General features: G+C 46.5%; 1 pseudogene; it reads left to right on the forward strand.

Moving 5' to 3' along the window:
• The first annotated feature begins 13,088 nt into the window (after positions 1–13,088).
• Positions 13,089–19,078, forward strand: part of LOC143641038 (leucine-rich repeats and immunoglobulin-like domains protein 1) — a 113,523-nt pseudogene continuing 107,533 nt past the window's right edge.

Here is a 19,078-nt window from a genome sequence, read left to right on the forward strand (position 1 = left end):
ACATTTAAAATTATAAAGCAAAGATATTCCAATATATACTAACAAGAATAACCCCAGATAACATTTTATGGTGTTAACCTATTAAATATGGCAAGTTCAATTTGACAATAACAATATTTTTTTCTTAATTTCTTTTCTGTTTATATTGTAAACTACACACAATTTTTCAAAAAAGTATGTAGCATTGTAACTCAAATGTTTTCTTATCTGCTACTATAAATTGAAATATTTAATTATCCTGTAAAAGCCAATGGACAGAAGCATTTGTATCTTATTATTAGGCTTGACTTACTGAGGAATTATGAGTTTTTTAATACATTCAAGACCTTGCTGTAGCCACCAAAACAATTAAAATTTTGTTACGGAGTTGTTATTGAATGCTCTATGGTAAGTGTTCAGGATACAGAGGATGCAGAGCAGAATTTGTCCTTCATTCATTTATCCTGTTACTTCTTGAGCTCTTGCTATGTTTTCGGCATCAAACTTAGTCACCATGACATGATGGAATAAAACAGATGTACAGGGGAAAAGAATAGACACACCAGGAAATAGTAAAGTGAGCTATGTATTATGTTAAGAACAGTGCTGCATAATGTTCTATTTGGCTTTGCTCTACAATTGGTAAACTTCTTTCATCCTTTGCTGCTCATGTTTTACTTATATATAACTTCTTCTAGAGGCCTTTCTGAAATCTTTGGACTATATTATGTTCCCCCTGCTATATGTAAGGCAAAGCCAAATAAAGCAGGACAGAATAAGTGCTAGTAGACACATTCTGACACATAACTGCCTATATGTAGGACCACATCCAAAGTTTATGTGTTGAAGGCTTGCTTGATCTCTGCTGGCAGTGCTATTGGGAGGTGATGGAAATTTTAAGAGTTGGGGCCTACTGGAAGGGAGTAGTTGACTGGGGGCATGGCTTTGAAAGGTTTTTTCTATCCCCAGTCTCTTCCTTTCTCTCTCTTTCTCTTTGCTTTCTGGCTGCCATAAGGTGTGCAACTCTGTTCCACTATGTGCTTTCCACTGATTCACTGAAGATCCAAGGTGACAGGGCCAAATGACCATGGACTAAACTGTGAGCCAAATTATACCTTTTCTTGTTTAAATTGATCTTCTCAGGAATTGTGACAAATGATGGAAAGTTGATTAACACAAATGGGAAAATATTTCTGCTCCTCTAGACATGAGATGAACTGTAGTAGAGACCTTCTCCAGAAATTAGTTCTTTGGAACTTTGATAAAAAGTTTTCCAAATATTTTAAATTTTAAAACCCATATTTCTTTAGATTCAGGGTATGAAAATGTGTGTGTGTGTGCGTGTACTTGTACACACACATAACAGATATATACACATGGCTGTCACTAGCTGTGTAGCCCTGGTCTACATAACCTCTGTATATAAGTACTATCTTCATCTGTGGAATGATAATAATCCTAGTATACCTACCCCATATGGTTTAGGGGGAAAGTAATGAGCAAATATCTATAATACTTTGAGAACTTTTTCTGGTACCTAGTAGATACTATAGATGATGATGATGATTTTCTAGGATGTATTTAGGAGTACAAACAGGGAAAAATATTTAAAAGGATAGCAATTTAATAAAACAAATATTAAATCTATATAGAGAGATCCCAGGACTGTACTTCACCTTGATGTGCATGTTTCTCCCACCTGCATGCCTAGACATCTCACTCACCCTTCTCAGCTCCTGCACTCCTCTCAAAGCACATCTAGCAAACACAACAGAACCTCAGATTGCTCTGGGTGATTAGGAGCAAGAATCTGAGAAATTTCAGATAGAAGACGGGACAGGAAGCAGTACAAGGCCATACTTTGTACCCCAATATCCATGTGTCACAAATTTCTTCTTTACCTACATTAAAAAAACTGTCTCTTTCCGCTAATTTCTTTATTGGTTCTTTTTAGTTATACATGACAGTAGAATCCATTTTGACATAATTATACAAGCATAAAATTATTCTAATTCTGACACCAGTATCTTTACTTCCCTTTCCCCACCCCCTACTCCCTTCCCTCTATTGATCTTTCTGCCATTTACCATAGTTATTTTTAAAAATTAATTTCTAGTGGATGTACACTATGGTGAGATTCACTGTGTGTATCCATATGTGTACATATGCCCTCCTTCTTTTGAAATGCACAGTACTCCTTGGCTTTGCATTAGATGTGACCAAATTACAACTTTCATTACATCTTTCTTCTTCTTTCTTTTTTTTTTTATACCAGGTATTAAACCCAAGTGTGCTCAACAACTGAGCCATATCTCCAGCCCTTTCCATTTTCTTTCTAATTTTAAGATAGGGTCTCCCTAATTTGCTGAGGCTGGCTTTGAGCTTGCAATCCTCCTATCTCTGTCTCCTGAGCCATGGGGATTACAGGCATGTGCCACCATGCCTGGCTAACATCTCTTCTTTCTTGACAACTTCTTTCTTTAGTCCTGTTAATTGTATTATGTGACCTTTATGATTTACAGTAGTCTAGAAATGTAAAACCTAACAAAGCATGCCAGAAGGCACTTCTTAGTCATTTCAGTGTTAAAATCATTGTAGGTATAAGAGTTCTGAACAGAAGGCCCCTATGACATAACAAACAGATCACTCTCTTGGAATACCTTGATAATATTGGATCCATCTGGCTTGATCTCTGACTATTTCTTGTTTCTAATATCAAAAGGAGCATGCACAGGTAGACTAGCTCCTTGATAATACCTATGAGTGTCTGCCATGGCTCTGAGCTAAAATTCCTCCTCCCTTACCGCACTGTGCCTCGCCTCATCCACCCACACCACTCCTCTCATTCACTCCATCACTGTCACTGTTCTTCAGCATAATATCACTAGAAGCAGTAGAAGTGCTTGTGTCTGACAGGTTTGTGTCTGACAACTACCTAGAAATAGCACATCAGCACTCCATAGAGTGGGTGGTTTTGAAGGAAGCTATCAAGGGTGGCTAGACTTACAAACCAAGCAGAAGACAGAGGGAGTGCAGCCAGTAGCTCTAAGTCTCAATCCCTGCATGAGCACATTGTTGATTACCCACTGCGTAGCATTTATTTGGTTATTTACAAATGTGCAGAAATGTTTCTAAGGGGGAGGGAATTTGAGGAGAGGATCTGAAATCAGAATCCCTTGGAGGATAAATGTTTACTGTAAAATAATTTGTAAGATTTAGAATTTGTTTCCTCATATTGATTTTTTTTTGTCTGGATCAATTTCGAAGGCAGAAGACAAATCTCCCTTTAAAAAAGGCAGGACATAGAAATAACATGGAGAATTGAGAAGTCTTTTTACTCATAAGCATTTTCACACAGTATAGTCCTGGTTAATTTTAATCATAGGCAGGAATGAGAATGACAATGACTGAACAAAGATATGTTCGTGGCTATATAAAACAAAATGATATAAATTGTGATGTTAATAATATAAAGTCCATGGAAAGGATTAATAATGTGGTTTTTATATGCAATTTAGTTTTTGCTAGTTTGAAGAAGACTGTTATAACTATACAATATTTCAAGTAAGTCTGAGTGAAATCACATTAAATATATGGAAAAGAAAGAGAAATCAAAGCATATCACTGTAAAAAATCAATAAAATATAAAAGAAGACAGTATAATAGAAAAACAGGGACAAAAGATGTATGGTAGGCAGCAAATCTTTAAAAAATGCTAGCAATGTATTTCTGTGGTACAATAAAAATTAAATATTTGGTATTTGTACCTGGTTCTTGACACATTGCTCCTACAATCTTTGAAATCTCCAGTGGTCTAAGTGCCTTCTCTATGCTCATAAGGACTGGTGACTGAATGCTACCTCTACATGCCTACAAGATGGGAGCTGGTTGCCAGAAAGATCAAGAAATCATTAGAGGCATGGAAATTTTCTCTGCATTACTTGAAGTCTGAGAAGGCAAGAAAGGATAAAGGTTGAACTTAATCTCCAAAGGCTAATGTCTTACTCTATCTACCTATCTCACAAAACATCCATAATATAGGTTGAAGAATAGTTTGTAGAATTATGAAATTTCTTAATTCCTGTAAAGAACATAAGATACTAAGAAATTATATTTGTACATTAACTATGTTAGCATATTCAAATAATAGTCATGTAAGGTTGTTGTTTGAGGAAAATTCCAAGCATCACCTGGCAATCCGTGCCTAGTCCGATATAAATAATGTTTGAATTAATAACTAAATCTTATGTAATCACTCTAGCAAAGCAACTCTTTCCTCTTGTATATATGTGTGTGTGAGTGCGTGTGTGTATGTTTGCATATATATACATGTATATGTGTGTGCACAGGTATTCAATTTGCTACAAGAACATGTACCTGCTTACTAAAAAGACACTGCAAATGAAGATCAACATTGCAGCATTAACAACCATAAAACTTAATAAACTCACCTAAGTTGTGTGTTGCAAATACCAAATAATTACAAACAGCCACTAGGGACTGATATCAGAAGCATATGCACAGGCTCTGTGTTGCCTGAGCTAAATAACTACAGTGTATTTTAATGTAGTATGTGCTATATGAAATCCAAACAAAGAGATCCCATTATAAGAGACTGATTTGGGGTGAGGGAGGATGATATGATATTCATCTCTGTATAGCCTCTTAAAACTGATTTACTGCAATGGCTTGTAGAAGTAACAGGTGTTTATTTGAATGAATATTCATTTGTTCACATCAAGTCTCAGTAGACAACTCTTTCCTTTTAAGAGGTCTAATTTTCCTCTTATGCAGCATTTACTATTGTGGTTTCCAATTGTCTATTTAGAGGATATAACATTAAGAATATATGTAAAGTGGAGTCTTGAAGGATAATGATGTAAAATCTGAAGCAGCGATAAATATGCTAATTAGAAACAACAAAAATTTCAGATATAAACATCTTAGTGACTTACCTTACATTTTCTGACAGCATGGTGATCATTTCTCATCAACCAATCATGAATTCTCTGTCAAATTACCTTATTATCACACTGTTAGAGCTATAAAAAAATTATTTAAGAAAGAGTATTATCAGGCTTGTGATGTGCATCAGTGGTACAGCACTTACCTAGCTTGCATGAGGCCCTGGAATTGAGTCTCCAGCATTCAAAAAAAAAAAAAAAAAAAAAAGAAAAAGAAAAAGAAAAGAAAAAAAGAAATAACATTACCAAAAAGTGAAGTGACTTCTTTAAATAACCACAGAAACCAAATAAAGAATTTTCTTGTGAAGAATCTTTAGAAATTATACAATTCTATATAAATAGAAATTATTATCACTTGGAAGCCTGTCTGCATTTCTGCCACTTGCTATACAAAATATTGCTTTGTCCCATGCATACTTTTCAAGAAAACAGCAATATCAGAACTATAGATAGTCCGTTTGTTTCATAAGTTCATGTATTAGGGCCAGTTTATCATACCTATAGTTATTTTGGCTCTGCAAAAGATTATTTTGGCAGAAGTTTTATTAGTGTCTCAAATTGTCTTTTAAGAAACTTGGCTAGGTTTATTGCCTAAGATTGCAAGTTATAAATTTCAAACCTTATTACTGCATACTCCCAATCCCTTTCCCCAAGTCACTAGTACTATGAGATTTTCAGGTGCAATGATTCAACATAAATTTGTTACAGAATTCCATAAACAAATAGGATATTTTAGGAGCAGAGTTATAATGAGATAATGGTTTGGCTTTATTTTTTTAGTGCATGAAATGCCTAATATATTTGGCAGCATAACTTAATCTCCATAATCTATGGAATTATTAGAAGAACAGACATAACATGTACACTAAAATATGAAGCTAATTCAAAAGCTATTTGAGTCAGCCTTCTTTCCCAAACTCTCAGACATCTATCTATTCACAGGAAAAGGTACATTATTCTATGCACTACTACATTAACAAACCTAGCCTTAATAGCAACTGGGACAAAGTGCCTTAATTTTTATTATTTCCTTAGGATGAGGGGGCTTTTGTTGTAGCTCAGTGGTAAAGCATTTACCTACCATGTGTGAGGCACTAGGTTCAATTCTCAGCTCTACATATAGTTTCTAGGATGAATTATGAGCATTGGAATTGCAGAGCCAACATGTTGCTTACTGTACAGGTTTGAAACATATTAAGTTCACAAAAATCATACAGCATATTCATTGAGTGTCTACTCAAATATTGCTTCTCTTTAGCCTTCCTTACTCCCTGTGGCAAAAATGAAACAATTAAGTGCTATGCACTAGGTCAACAGCTGATCAAACAAGGAGCCAACAAAGTTCCTGCCTCTTGATGAGCTTATAGATTTATTAATAAGACAGACATTTATTAGATAACAATACACAAATATTTTGTGACAAACGAACTTACATGATCTTTCTCCTGCACATCTCTTGAACTTTATATCTAACTCCATTATGACATTACCCTTAAACTTAATTGGTATATTTTTTCTTCTGTTAGACTTAGTTGCTTAAGGGCAGGGACAAACATTTGTGACTATAGTGTCTAAGTGGATCAGAGTTTCTGCAGTCAGACAATCTTAACGTACATCCTGTCTCCACACTTATTATGTATCTTTGGATAACTTTTTGGCCTCTTGTGCCTCGGTTTCTTAATATATAAAATGAATGAGGATAGTTATAATATTAACCCTATAGTGCTGCAAAAGGATTAAGTCCTAGGACATGTACAGAACTGAGAATGGTGCTTGACATATGGTAAGTGCTTAAGAACTATTAGCTATAATCATCTTTCCAGATCTAGTATAAACATTTTGTAATGTCTACTGCCTAGCTTAATAGATAAATGCATTTAACTATATCAATAATTCGGAGTTCTTTAACATAGTCAACAAATTGATAAATGACTGGTCTGAAAAATTAGTATGTGCTTTTGCCATGACATGAAATTGAACGTTTGATTATAATATAATCATTATTTTGCCTCTAAGAAAAATTGTTGTTAGCTAAACAATGGCATAAATTATAATATGAAGTTAAAGAGTTAATTCAAAGATGCAATATTTTATGTGCCATTATAAATAAAAAATCATTACCAATTAAACTGTAATAATATTTTTTGTTACTTAGGTTTTTATTTTATGTTTATTGAAATAATTTTCTTAAACTTATTTGTTCTTGGATTTTTATGGTACATCACAATATAAAGAGCAATGGACAAGTTCATGCAGTCCCACGCAATGATAATTGCATCACAATTGCTGCCTGTCTAAGAGTGATTGAAAACATCATTTATTGAATGGTACATTTTGATTTTAGAGATGATAAAAGGCACATGTTAGAATTAATGATATCACATATATATTTATATGGTTACATATGATAGGGAGACCCTTAGAATATAAAGATTACTGATTCCCACACTTTCTCAGAAGTTGGAGTAGTCTGTGATGGGTGATGGTTTTAGCTTTGCTGAGATACATATTGCACATATTTTCTGTCAGGTGCACAGGACATGGTTGTGCAGTCAGTGAATGAATGTGGTGGGTTAAGCACTCAATTCACATAGCTATGTGTGCACCCATGCAGAAACTCACACTTTCCTTGTCATTGTATTCCTAAATATAACAGGCAAAGATTTCCTGCAGCCCTCTTAAATGACAAAAGTCTATTGTGGGGTAGTTATACACAAGCAAAACTACTCACCCGCGAGGTAAGGAAGCAGGGCTGGGGTCTGCAAGGTCGGGAGCGGCAGCAGCAGCTTCGTTCCACCTCGAGGTAGGCAGCGGGTCTGGGCTCCTATGGGTGGTGGAAGCGGCTGCTTCCTTCTTGCCAGGAGATAAGGCAACGGGGGCGCGGGGGTTGGCGCCGCAAAGTCCGCCTGGTTGGTTCCTGCCGCCGCCTCCTTTCTCCTCCTCCTCCTCAGGTGGCCGCCTGGTTCCTCCTCCTCCTCCTCCTCCTCCTCAGGTGGCCGCCTGGTTCCGCCGCCTCGTTCCTCGTCCTCAGGCGGCAGCCTCGTTCCTCCTCCTCCTCAGGCGGCCGCCTCCTTCCAGCCGCCGCCTCCTACCTCCTCCTCCTCAGGTGGCCGCCTGGTTCCTGCTGCCGCCTGGTTCCTGCTCCTCAGGTGGCCGCCTCGTTCCTGCCGCAGCCTCTTCCCTCCTCCTCCTCAGGTGGCCGCCGCCTCGGGTGGCCGCCGCCACGGGTGGCCGCCTGGTTCCGGCCGCCGCCTCGTTCCTCCTCCTCGGGTGGCCGCCTGGTTCCGGCCCCCGCCTGGTTCCGGCCCCCGCCTGGTTCAACCTCCTCCGGCAGTTGCCTCCTTCGTCCTCCTCCAGCCGCCGCCTTCCTGCCGCCTTCCTGCCGCCACCGTCGCCTTCCTGCCGCCGCAGCCTTCCTCCTCCTCTGGCGGCCGCCTGGTTCCGGCGGCCGCCTGGTTCCGGCCGCCGCCTGGTTCCGGCCGCCGCCTGGTTCCGGCCGCCGCCTGGTTCCTCCTCCTCAGGTGGCCGCCTGGTTCCGGCCGCCGCCTGGTTCCGGCCGCCGCAGGGTTCCTCCTCCTCAGATGGCCGCCTGGTTCCAGCCGCCTTCCTGCCACCGCCGCCTCTTTCCGGCCGCCGCCTCGTTCCGGCCGCCGCCTCGTTCCTCCTCCTCGGGTGGCCGCCTGGTTCCGGCCCCCGCCTGGTTCAACCTCCTCCGGCCGTCGCCTCCTTCGTCCTCCTCCGGCCGCCGCCTCCTTCGTCCTCCTCCTGCCGCCGCCGCCTTCCTCCTCCTCGGGTGGCCGCCTGGTTCCGGCCGCCGCCTGGTTCCGGCCGCCGCCTGGTTCCTCCTCCTCAGGTGGCCGCCTGGTTCCCGCCGCCGCCTGGTTCCGGCCGCCGCCTGGTTCCGGCCGCCGCCTCGTTCCGGCCGCCGCCTCGTTCCGGCCGCCGCCTCGTTCCGGCCGCCGCCTCGTTCCGGCCGCCGCCTCGTTCCGGCCGCCTCCTCGTTCCTCCTCCTCGGGTGGCCGCCTGGTTCCTGCCGCCGCCTGGTTCCGGCCCCCGCCTGGTTCAACCTCCTCCGGCCGTCGCCTCCTTCGTCCTCCTCCGGCCGCCGCCTTCCTGCCGCCGCCGCCGCCTTTCTGCCGCCGCCGCCTTCCTCCTCCTCGAGTGGCCGCCTGGTTCCGGCCGCCGCCTGGTTCCGGCCCCCGCCTGGTTCCGGCCCCCGCCTGGTTCCGGCCCCCGCCTGGTTCAACCTCCTCCGGCGTCGCCTCCTTTGTCCTCCTCCGGCCGCCGCCTTCCTGCCGCCGCTGCCTTCCTCCTCCTCGGGCGGCCGCCTGGTTCCGGTGGCCGCCTGGTTCCGGCGGCCGCCTCGTTCCGGCGGCCGCCTCGTTCCGGCGGCCGCCTCGTTCCGGCGGCCGCCTCGTTCCGGCGGCCGCCTTCCTGCCGCCCCCGCCGCCTTCCTCCTCCTCGGGTGGCCGCCTCGTTCCGGCCGCCGCCTCGTTCCTCCTCCTCGGGTGGCCGCCTCGTTCCGGCCGCCGCCTCGTTCCGGCCGCCGCCTCGTTCCTCCTCCTCGGGTGGCCGCCTGGTTCCGGCCGCCGCCTCGTTCCTCCTCCTCGGGTGGCCGCCTGGTTCCGGCCGCCGCCTGGTTCCGGCCCACGCCTGGTTGCTCCTCCTCCGGCCGCCGCCTCCTTTGTCCTCCTCCTGCCGCCGCCGCCTTCCTGCCGCCGCCGCCTTCCTCCTCCTCGGGTGGCCGCCTGGTTCCGGCCGCCGCCTCGTTCCGGCCGCCTACTTGTTCCTGCCGCCTCCTCGTTCCTGCCGCCTCCTCGTTCCTCCTCCTCGGGTGGCCACCTGTTTCCTGCCGCCGCCTGGTTCCGGCCCCCGCCTGGTTCAACCTCCTCCGGCCGTCGCCTCCTTCGTCCTCCTCCGGCCGCCACCTTCCTGCCGCCGCCGCCGCCTTCCTGCCGCCGCCCCCTTCCTCCTCCTCGGGTGGCCGCCTGGTTCCGGCCGCCGCCTCGTTCCGGCCGCCGCCTCGTTCCGGCCGCCGCCTTGTTCCGGCCTCCGCCTCGTTCCTCCTCCTCGGGTGGCCGCCTGGTTCCGGCCGCCGCCTGGTTCCGGCCCACGCCTGGTTGCTCCTCCTCCGGCCGCCGCCTCCTTTGTCCTCCTCCTGCCACCGCTGCCTTCCTGCCGCCGCCGCCTTCCTCCTCCTCGGGTGGCCGCCTGGTTCCCGCCGCCACCTGGTTCCGGCCGCCGCCTCGTTCCGGCCGCCGTCTCGTTCCTCCTCCTCTTGTGGCCGCCTGGTTCCGGCCGCCGCCTGGTTCCGGCCCCCTCCTGGTTACGGCCGCCGCCTCGTTCCTCCTCCTCCGGCCGCTGCCTCGTTCGTCCTCCTCGTGTGGCCGCCTCGTTCCTGCCGCCGCCTCGTTCCTGCCGCCGCCTCGTTCCTCCTCCTCTGGTGGCGGTACTGAGGTCGGCTTTGGGGGCAGCTAGGGCTGTGGTAGCGGTGGCGGCAGCTTTGTTCCCTCCAGGAAGTAGGGCAGCGGGGATGGTGTCCACGTGGGCTTCAGCCGGGGCGGTGGCGGCACAGCTTCATTCCCGCTGCGAGGTAAGGCGGCGGGGCTGGGGTCCGCGTGGGGAGCAGTAGGGGCGGCAGCAGCTTCCTTCAGGTGGCAAGGTAGGGCGGCGGGGCTGGGGTCTTGTGGGGTGGGCAGTTAGGGCGGCGGCGGCAGCGGGAGCTACGTTTCCGCCAGGCATCCCCGCCACCGGTGTCCATGAGGTGCAGGGCCTTTTGGCTGCTCCTATTATTTGGTGGCTGGGGCGGCCAGCTGTCCGTGGGCAGCCTTCCCCACAAAGGGCCTCGGAGCTGCGTGGACACCGGCAGCAGCAGCGACAGCAGCAGCAGCTCGCATATGAGGGCGCAGTCATTTGTTGTAGTTCTTGGGGCTTTGTTGTTTTTCCTTGGGCTTTTACGCTTCTTTTCGTTAATTTTGGATAAAATGTCCCCCGTGATGTAAAGATTGAGCAAGGAACCTTGGTGACATGGGGAGCTTTGCCGAAAGTGCAGTTTGGATTCTGCTTTTCCCATGGTGGCAGCTGGATGAATTTTCACTGCTGGCCCTGGAAAAGGCTAGGGAAGCTTGTTAGTTGAGTTTTAAATTTCCCAGTATTGTGTTTAAAGGTTTTACATGCATAGGTTTTACGTTCACCTTAAATAAGCATATGAGCAGTTAACAGGGAATGTTTTCCTCTGGGAAAGGGAATTTGGTAGCTCTGACCCATGTCAGTCTGTGAATATTTAGACCTGTAGTGACTTTTTAACATTTTTCATAAGAATCTGTTATTTACAGTGTGTCATATGTTGTTAACGCTCCTTGCCTTAAGTTCCCCGGCAAATCTTTTTCATGCCTTCTGAGAAAGTAGACAATTGATAGATTATCCAAGGAATGGAAAAAAAATGTGAGTGGGTGATTTCGGACAATCCCTGAGAGCTGGCATTGTAAAACTCATCCTATCCCCAGTAACATTTTCATAAATTCGAACACTTTTGAAGCCTTTTTATAAAGATACAATTTGGGAATGATATTAAGATAAGGAAAAGCTGTTGATTGATTTCTTAGATTAACATTTCTTCCCTTTTTTCTTTTAAAAAGTTTTCCAAGTGATAACTTCATGAAGATGGCCAGTTATAAGCAAATGTCCGATGATGATGACAGCCCCAGTACCAGCAGTCGTAGTTCAGATTTGGACCAGCAAGACCCTGCTGCTCCAGAGCCTGAAGATCATGAAGAAAGAACCTTCTGCCACCCATCGGAAGAAGAGCACCACACTCTCTAGCAAAACCACTGCTAAGTTATCCACTAGTGCTAAAAGGTAACATTGTCAGGTTGTCTTCCAAGCAATTGGATGGTTTTATTTTTACATCAAGAACAATACTCCAGAAATACTTGATTATCAATTTTATTTGTACTTGAATGAATTATCATCCTTTAGGGAGCATGAAAACGTCCTCACTAAAACTATGCTTCTAAGCAAACTTATTCTGTACTTTGGTAATATATACCGCTCTTGTCCTACAATAAACAGCTCCCACTCCCACTCCTGCTGTATCAATGTACAGAAGTTGTTCGTCACCCCCCAGTTATTTTTTTTAAAGAGAGAGAGTGAGAGAGGGGAGAGAGAGAGAGACAGAGAGAATTTTAATATTTATTTTTTAGTTATCGGCGGATACAACATCTTTGTATGCGGTGCTGAGGATGGAACCCGGGCCGCACGCATGCCAGGTGAGCGCGCTACCGCTTGAGCCATATCCCCAGCCCCCCCCCAGTTATTTTGCTGCAGCCAGACTGCGGCAGATTACCATAATTTTATCTGTGTGTGTGTGTGTGTGTGTGTGTTGTGTGTGTGTGTTTAATCTCCTGTATGTCTCCAGGCCTGGCACATGGGAGGTGTCAGTAGTGATTTGTGAAAGTACGTAGTGATTTGTGAAGTTGGATTAAACTGACCCAGAGAGGTCTGAGGATGTGGCTCAGTGGTGTAGCACTTTCCTAGCATGCATGAGGCCCTGGGTTTAATCCCCAATACTGCACACAGCCGTATGACTAAACTTAGGCTGGTGCCTACAAGCCTTTTAAATCATGGCAGTGGACTGGGTCCTGGAGATTGCAGAAGGTTATTGGTTTGGAGCTGCCCAATTGCACTGGTACATCCTTTATGGTGGGTATATAGGTAGATGCAGGTAATGCCATGATTGTGTACTTAGAGATCTCCCTTATGTTCTTTCCCATACTTTTTAAACAGCTTGTCCCATATGAGAAAATCCAGCATACTCTCTGAAGCCAGCAGCTGATCATGGATGGGAAGAACAACAGGAAAGCTCATTTTGAATGTCACTAGAGGGTCATGTTATGAAAGAGTGAAACAACTAGTAAAATAGGAAAGAGAATTCTCATACTTTTTTTTATATTTGATTTAGACACAGGGTCTCACTGTGTTGTTTTGGGCCTCAATAAGCTGAGGCTGACTTTGAACTTAAGTTCCTCCTGCCTCAGCCTCCTGAGCCACTGGGATTACAGGCGTCCACCACTATGCCTGGCTCTTGTAGTTACTCTGCAAAAAGAAATGCCCAAGTCACCTCCACTTGTGTGTTTCAGGCAGCACAACAGGATCCGCAGTGTGAACGGGAGCCAGCTGAAGGCCTACCTTTCCTTGGAAGTGTTGGATCTGAGTTCGAATAATATCATGGAAATTTGGAGCGCCTGCTTTCCCCCTGGACTGTACATAAGAGAGCTGTAAGTGCTTCTGTGGCTGGGGCTGTCCCTCTGCTTCTAGGTCAACTGGAGGCCTCTCCATTGCCCAGGTCTGTACCCAGTCTGCATATTTCACTTCTGCTTTGGTCAGCTTTTTCACCACTGTGTGACTAAAAAAACCCGACCAGAAAATTGTAGAGGAGGAAAAGTTTATTTGGGGGCTGACAGTTTCAGAGATCTCCATTCATAGACAGCAGGCTCCATTCCTCAGGGCTCAAGGGGAGGCAGGAGGTCATGGAGGAAGAGTGTGGTGGAGGGAAGCAGCTCACATGGTGATCAGGAAGCAGAGAGAGACTCCACTCTCCAGAGACAAATAGAGACCCAAAGCCATGCCCCCATGTCCCCTCCTCCAGCCACACCCACCTGCCTCCAGCCACCACCCAGTTAATCCCATCAGGGGGTTCATTCACTGGTTGGGTTAAGGCTCTCACAACCCAGTCATTTCTCCTCTGGACCTTCTTGCACCATCTCACACGTGAGTTTTGGGGGATACCTCACATCCAAACCATAACAATTTTTCAGCTCTGGGGATGGTACAAGACAGGAGGGATTGGCCTCTGATGCCCACTGATGGAACATTTCCAGTCCCTTAGTATTCGTCTGTGTTACACCCAAGGTGGACACCTTTGGCAGGGAGAGGTAGACTTTCTGTCCAGGGAGCTCACCCCTCAGATAAAAGAGTTCAAGACTCTGAGGTCTGTCCTGACAACAAAGCCTGCTTTTACTCCCATTTACTGGGCTGCTTCCCAGCAGAGCTTGGAGAGAAGGCTCAGGGGAGCTTAGAGGCCCACTCTGCAGGGAGAGCGCTTTGCATACTCTCCAGGCTCTTTCTTCCTAGCGTCCCACAGTGATCACACAGCTCATGGGATCTGTCTGGGAAGGCGGCTCCTGGTTCTGTGGGTTCTCAGGACTGTGCTGATGTGTCTCTTACCTGTGTTCGGGCCCCATCTTACCTGTGATGTGGATGGTAGACAGGAGTAAAAATGATAAAACCTGCAGCACCCATGGCCTGTGGGTAGGAAAGTGTTGCTCTGGGGAAGAATCTGGAGACATTTCCAAATCTGAGTGAGTTTACATTCGCTTTGTCATCACTGTTTCGGAGTCATTTTGGAGCTCATTTGCGAGTCCTGTTTAGAGGTGGTCATGACCCATCTCTTCAGGGAAGATGAACCTTGGCCCCTAGATTTTCCAAGTTATTCTCAGGCTGCATCAAGGTGCCGAAATCAGGAACAGGAGGCCTTGGCCTTTGTTAACCTCAAGTGGAGCCTGTCCTGAGGTGTCCAGCTGCCGCCCAACACTCCCTTACTCATAACCAAGAAACCACCAACCGCGAAATGGAATTGTGCTGACCTTCTGTCCCTGCAAGAAAGCAGGAGGGACTTTCTCTTTTGGCAGCTTGTGGCTGCTCTATCTTCTTCCCAGAGGCTGTTATTCTCTAATCTGGAATGTAAAGAACAAACAGTCCTCATGTGCCCTGTGCTGGGGCTCTGCCTGATAAAGAACCCAGAGGAGCCTTGTTCCTTCCCCCCAGGGTAGAAGATTCTCTGGGCTTTCTCCTTTTCACTTAGGCGCTGTTTTTGTTGTTGTTGTTGTTGTTTTTGTTTTTTGTTGTTGTTGTTTTGTTTTTAAAAAAAAAACACCAAAATTTTGTCTAGGAAAAGCAGTACGAAGGGTGTTGAGGGGTAACTTCTCATAGGAATACTGATTTATTTTATTCCCTTTATTTTTTCCCTTTTCTTTTCCACTGCTTGCTATGGTTTCACCAGTGTGACACACCTGTCTGTGTTATACATTGCAGTCTGTCTGCTCAGTATGGTCAAAGGAGATGGCCCTGAAAAAGTATTGCTTGCCTTTTTTTGGCGGTGGCGGGGGTACCGGCGATTGAACCAGGGACGCTTAACCACTGAGCTCCATCCCCAGCCCTATTTTGTATTTTATTTAGAGATAGGGTCTCACTGAGTTGCTTAGGGCCTCACTTTTGCTGAGGCTGGCTTTGAACTCTCAATCCTCCTGCCTCAGCCTCCTGAGCTACTGGGATTACAGGCATGGTATGGCTTGCTCTCTAAAGAACTTGGCTCAAGTCTCTTTAACTAGAGGGTTTCTTTTGGGTATTTAAAATCATTTAAAGAAATTGGCTTGTACCTACTTATTATGTAAGTCCAAAAATGAGACCCACTTCAGGATTAAAGACTGTTTCCCCAAATCATGGAATGGAATCTGACCTGGCCTCTGAGCTGACTTTGTGCTTTGTGTAGGGCTTTTCTTGTGGGCCTTGGGTGGCGGGCCAGGTGTGGCCTGAGGTTGGCAGGTTTGCAGGAGGGCTGGGGGTGGAGGTGTCTGATGGTCATCTCCCGCCCTCTTGGGCCCACTAGCCACAGGTGCTGTGTGCTCTGGGCTGAGTGGAGGTTGACCTTGGACAGTCTTGCCACCTGCAGTGCTTCCCCATCTGGGAGTCAGGGCAGGCTCTGAAGCCTCGTGATAACAGACATCTCCTCAGGAAACCTGTCCCTCTGGGTGTGTCTTAGCGTGTTTTCCCAGCTTGCATCCAGATGGGTCTGGTGTCTGTAACAGAACAGGAAGGCCTCCTATAACTGTGACATTTTCTCTCCTGACTCGTTCCAGCAACCTGGCCAGCAATCACATTGCGTCCCTGGAGTCAGGAGCATTCGATGGCCTATCACGGTCGCTGCTCTTTGCCTGAGCAAAAACAGGATCACCCAGCTTCCTATAAAAGCATTCAAGTTACCCAGGCTGACACAACTGTGAGTACAGAAACCAGCACTTTAATTAAGGTTATAGCCCAATTTTTATGGGGGCCAAACTTCCCCAAGGACCTAGCACCAAATGCAACCCCTACTTCCCCCCCACACCTTGCCCCCAGTAAAGTTCTGCATGAACTGTAATCAATGCCCCTATGACAACACCTAGTAAAAGCAGATTGGAGCTGGGTCTGGGGCTGGTGGACCACCTCATCTTGCAGGGATGAGGTCCACTGAGTATGGACGTGCAGGTTTATGCTAGTGTCCTCCTCGATGACATGAGGAATCCTGCTGGTTAGCTGGCATGGCTAGTGCTTAGGCTGCATGCATTCTGTTTATTTATCTCAGAGGTTTTAGTGTTGTTTTTAAAGGTACTCGAAAAATAAGTACCTCAGGCTTGATGGCATCCTCGACATTTCTTGAATTTGGTAGGAAGTTAGCATGGCTAAAGGCGGTAAGCAGGAGATGGCAATTTTTATCTCCTAAATCTTACAAGGTGGTTGATTTATGATTGTCTCTCGCTTTTTTTTTTTTTTTTTTTTTTTTTTGGTACCGGGGATTGAACTCAGGGGCACTCAACCACTGAGCTACCTCCCCAGCTGTATTTTGTATTTTATTTAGAGACAGAGTCTCATTCAGTTGCTTAGGGCCTTGCTGAGTTGTTGAGGCTGGCTCTGAACTCACAATCCTCCCACGCCACTGGGATTATAACCCTGTGCTACCATGCTTGGCTCTTGATTGATTTTTGACTTCTTTTTATTATTGGAAGAATAAATGTCAGGAAAACAAGCCAGTAGTGGAAATTTGGTTTAAATTGACGAGAACAGTTGTTGAGGCTCAGTGGGGTGTGGATCCTGGCCGTCTGCGGAGAAGGTCTCCATGATGCTGAGGAGGTTGGGTCACGAGATGCTCCAGAAATAGTTGGGGGAAACCAGGGCTTCCCATTAGCTCCATGTGTCTTTCCCTGCCACTCCAGGCCACCCAGAGTCCTTTCAGTCCCCCGAGGCTCTCTAGTACTAGAGCTAGCAGCTGAATGTGTGTGCTTCATGGGGGGTCCCCCGCTGCTCTTGCCCCATATATGGAGATCCCGTCAGGTGCCCTGACTGCAAATGTTTTTGCATTAGATACCCGCTGGCTCGCTGGCTGGGAAACTCTGCAGGGGTGTGTGTGTGTGTGTGTGTGTGTGTGTGTGTGTGTGTGTGTAATGTGCACAGGGAGGCTCTGACCCTGGGGGCTTCTTCTCTTCAGGGACCTCAATTGGAATCAGATTCGGTTGATCCAGGGCCTCACGTTCCAGGGCCTGGACAGCTTGGAGGTGCTGAAGCTCCAGAAAAACAACATCAGCAAGCTGATGGATGGCGCTTTCTGGGGGCTGTCCAATATGCATGTGCTGTAAATGTGGGCGGGCCGTGGCAGGGCTCCAGCCCAAGGGTGAGGCCGTGGCCTCTGCACCCTGCCTCTGTGGGGAGTGGGGCAGCCTGTGTGTGTCCATTCAGCTGAGCACTAGGTGGAGAGCAGGCCACCTTTCCTTTTTCTTTCTGTATTTTTTTTTTGTTTTGGTACCAGGATTGAACTTGGGGAGGCACTCGACCCCTGAGCCCCATCCCCAGCCGTATTTTGTATTTTATTTAGAGACAGGGTCTCACTGAGTTGCTCAGCACTTCACTTTTCCTGAGGCTGGCTTTGAACTTGAGATCCTTCTGTCTCAGCCTCCTGAGCTGCCTAGATGACAGTCCTGTGCCATCGCACCCAGAAGGCCACCTGTCCTTTGAGTCTTCCTGTGGTCCCAACTCAGTGTCTCTGCAGACTCAACTATATCTGTTCGTGTTTCCACAGCAGAATAGGAACATCTCTTGGAGGAGGTTTTTGAATCAGGTCAGGTGTTGCAGGATGGAGCCCCATTCCTGGGCTTTCTCCCACCCCCACTTCCTCGCTGCAGAACAGATCCTTCCCCACATCCTCTCCATTCCCACACTCCACAGGAAGCTCCTTCTCTCCCCATTTTGGGTTTGACAGTCTTCCTTGATGTGTAGGTGGACCCAAAATATAGTTCATCACAGGAGATTTATTTATGTCTTGTCAGCTCATCAAGGCACTTGGTGCAGATGTGCAGCTTTTATCAAGGGAACATTCTCTTCGGCCAGATGTGTCCAATAGTGGAGCTGAGGCCTGCCAGAAACAAAGGCAACATCAAAAAAAAAAAAGCAGAGGAATGTAATCTGCTGTCCTTCAACATTTAATTTGTTTACTTTTCATTAGAGGTCATGCCTCTGCGTGAATGAATCACATAGTACCATCATCCATCCCCTCTCTCCCCCTCCCTCCCCATCCCCATTTTTCTCCCAGAAGACAGTTGGGTCTCAGCATTTCCTCTTGGTTTTCCTCTTTTCAGGTTTGCGGGTGGTTACTTCCAAGTTGGCACATCTTCACCAGTATCTTTACCCACTTCTTTCCTTCACTACTTGTCTTTATAACTGAAACCAAGCCCAGAAGCTTAGGTCCAGGCCCCACAGTGTACTGTGCAGAAGCATCTCTGCTTTGCATGACCTGGATGCTAGTGGCTTCTCCTCCTTGCCACTTTAGCTGGGATGGAGCTCTGTGGTGCATATTCCAGAACACTCTTCCTTCCTCAAGTCTGTCATTTAGAATCTGAAGTTCTAAGTTGATGATGGTCTGAGGATTAAGAGAATTTTCAGAAGAAAACAGTGTGAGGCTCTACCATTTCATTTTTATGTGGAACAAATTTATACAAATTAGGGCCAGTCATGGTGGTGTGTGCCTGTAATCCCAGTGGCTCAGGAGGCTGAGGCAGGAGGATTGCAAGTTTGAGGCCAGCCTCAGCAACTTATCAAGATCCTAAGCAGCTCAGCGAGACCCTGTCTCTAAATCAAATATAAAAAAGGGTGGGGGTGTGGCTCAGTGGTTAAGCACCCCTGAGTTCAATCCCTGGTACCAAAAAAAGAGCAAAATGTGCATCGGTAACTTCCATGAGAGAAACCAGGTGTCTAGGCAGAGCTGTCATTGGTGAGGATTCTGAGAAGTGAGGAAATGGCACATGAATGCTCTTCATTCAGTGGGGTCA

This window comes from Callospermophilus lateralis, unplaced genomic scaffold, assembly GCF_048772815.1.
Source record: "Callospermophilus lateralis isolate mCalLat2 unplaced genomic scaffold, mCalLat2.hap1 Scaffold_83, whole genome shotgun sequence".
In the NCBI taxonomy this organism is placed as follows: domain Eukaryota; kingdom Metazoa; phylum Chordata; class Mammalia; order Rodentia; family Sciuridae; genus Callospermophilus; species Callospermophilus lateralis.